The sequence below is a fragment of the Silene latifolia genome, unplaced genomic scaffold (assembly GCF_048544455.1).
Source record: "Silene latifolia isolate original U9 population unplaced genomic scaffold, ASM4854445v1 scaffold_492, whole genome shotgun sequence".
Taxonomy (NCBI): domain Eukaryota; kingdom Viridiplantae; phylum Streptophyta; class Magnoliopsida; order Caryophyllales; family Caryophyllaceae; genus Silene; species Silene latifolia.
The window spans coordinates 2,268-4,931 of record NW_027413406.1 but is presented as its reverse complement, the minus strand read 5'-3'; the positions used below and the strand labels follow the sequence as shown (position 1 = coordinate 4,931).

Sequence of the window (2,664 nt, the reverse complement as noted above, 5' to 3'; positions counted from 1 at the left end):
GACAACCAATATAAGACTTGCTAGGAGAACTTTGAGAGGTATTGGTGAGGTTGTTGATATTCAACCAAATACTATTGAGTTCATCAACCCTTTTGCAAGAGAAGGTGAGGAGAACCCAACACAAAATTCCACACAAAATCAACCCACAATGCCTAAGTTTTCATCACATTAAACCCACCGAGGAGAACCTACCCAATGGTACTCCCACACCACAACACTTAACCGGAAATTTTATTGCCAAATCCGCATTTATCCAATTAGTCAAAGAAGCAATTTGGGGGATGCCTAGTGAAGACCCTCACTCTCACATGGAGACTTTTTGCGACTATTGTGATGCTATTTCTCAAACCGATGTAACTCAAGACCAAATTCGATGGGTCTTATTTCCTTTTTATCTAATTGGCACCGCTGAAACAATGGTTGAACGGCCTTGATAAGGCTACTCTCGAATTGATTCTTGAAGAAATTGGCTCTAGCTTTCTACAAAAAGTTCTATCCACCGAAAAAGACTAACATGCTAAGAGCTCAAATTACGGGCTTTAAGCAAAGAGATGAAGAATCTTTGTATGAAGCTTGGGAGCGATTCAAAGGAATTTGCCGCTCATGTCCTCACCATGGACATAGCGAGTGGTTCTTGGTACAACAATTTTGGAACGGTCTTTATGAAGACTCAAGAAACATTCTCAACATGGGATCAAATGGAATGTTCACCAAGTTGATGACAATCAAACTTGGAACAAAATTGAGGAAATGGCGGTCCATAACTCACAATATAGTAGACCTCGCAAGGCTACTAGAGGAGGAAAAGCATGAAGTGGACTCCATTACTCAATTGGGTGCTCAACTTAGTGCTCACATTGATACCATCAATTTAAAGTTTGAAAAAGCTATGGCTAGACTTGAAGAAGCCTCAAAATCACCAAAACATCATGTTAATGCCATGACGGCATCTTCATCAATCCCAAGGGGGATATATGAGAATTGTGGAACTTTGGGACATGACCAAAGTGAATGTAAGGGAACAAATGAACAAGTGAATGCTTTCCAAGCATACAAGAGTGGTACTTTATTCAAACTATTACAATGAAAATACCCAAATTACATCCAAATCTCTCATACAAAAGCCAAAATGTTCAAAACCCTCAACAAACATACACCCCACCTCCCATGAGAAACCAAAATGAAAGACCCTTTACAACCAAAACCAAGGTTACTAAAATCAAACTCATACAATCAACAAAATGACCAAGGTTTTGATGTTCAAAAAGCTGTCCTCCAAATGCAAAAGAATCAATAAGAGTTTTTCACTCAAATGCAAAAGGATAGTCAAATAAAAGGAAATAACCATCAACAACATCCTAGCTCACACCAAATGTTGAAACCCAATTGACTAACTAGCATCTTCAAGTTCTCAAAGACAAAAGGGGCAATTAAATTGAAGTCTCTGACTTTCATAATTAATCAATCACGTGCCTACCATGCAAAAATACATGAAAGACATCCTCAAAGAAGAAGTCGATCCGGGCTTGATACTATCGCCTTCACTAAGGTGAGTAGTCTAATCATTCAAGGGAGTTCACCTCCAAAACTTCAAAGATCTCGGAAGCTTCTCAATCTGTAGCCCATTGGCTCACCATACTCAAACAGTTTTAAAGCTGATCTAGCCAGAGTGTTGGTGCCGCATTTGGTGAGTAAAAGGTTAGGGTCAGGTGAGCTAAAATGCACCAAATATCACACTAAATGGGTCAGATCGACAAGACACCATTAGGGATATGGGAAGATGTTCCCTATAAGAGTTGGGAAGTTTTTTCATCCTCGGTGGACTTTGTCATTGTTGACATGGAAGAAGACTCCAACATTCCAATCATTCTAGGAAGACCTTTCTTACACACCGCTGGTGCGGTGATTGATGTGAAGCATGCAGAGCTCACTCTAGAAGTGGGAGATGAGAGCATAACTTTCAATCTTTGACAAGACCAAAGAGAGCTCCTCGCGTTTTGAACCATGTTTATAGTTGATCATTATAGCCGTAAGGATGATAGGAAGAAGTCGGAATTCCAATGGAAGAAGAAAATTGAAGATGCTCCATTCAAAGAGCAAGCGAATTGTAAAAAGAGAGCTTGAAAAGCTCACCAAAGTCAAGCAATAAAGAGGATGGCCTCATTGGCCAAGATAAGAAAGTGGGAGAGTTATTCTCTATCGGCCCAAGAGATCTTTAGTGATCAAGTAGATGAAGTTTGTGGTCTTTAGGACGATGAGTTTGAAGGGATTTTCAATCCCTATATTGGTAATGCTATCGATAAAGACCGTATGAAGGACAGCAAGGGCAAAGGTCTATTGAAGATCTTATCTGATAATGAACAAGCTTTTGAACTTCTTTCAAGGTGTTGAGCAATATCAACAACACCTGGACATGCCCCATGACATCTTCACTAAGGATGAGAGTTTGGTGGAGTCCTTAAACCACCATTTGAAATATTTCTAACTCCCTAACTTGCATTTTAATTCTTACATTGCATTTTTGTCATTTTTAGATTTTAAGTGCTTTGATCAAGATAATTATCATTTTTGAGAGAAGTGAGGGAGGGACTAATGATTTAATCGATGTGTAGCTTAGCTTAGTGTGGGATAGCAATTGCCTAGGCTATTCATGCCTTTAGTAGT

General features: G+C 39.3%; 1 non-coding gene across 1 annotated transcript; it reads right to left on the bottom strand.

Annotated features, from left to right (window-relative positions):
- Positions 1 to 514: 514 nt before the first annotated feature.
- Positions 515 to 622, bottom strand: LOC141639638 (small nucleolar RNA R71). The gene has a single exon (XR_012542611.1). It is a non-coding gene; the product is annotated as a small nucleolar RNA R71 (small nucleolar RNA).
- Positions 623 to 2,664: the final 2,042 nt, after the last annotated feature.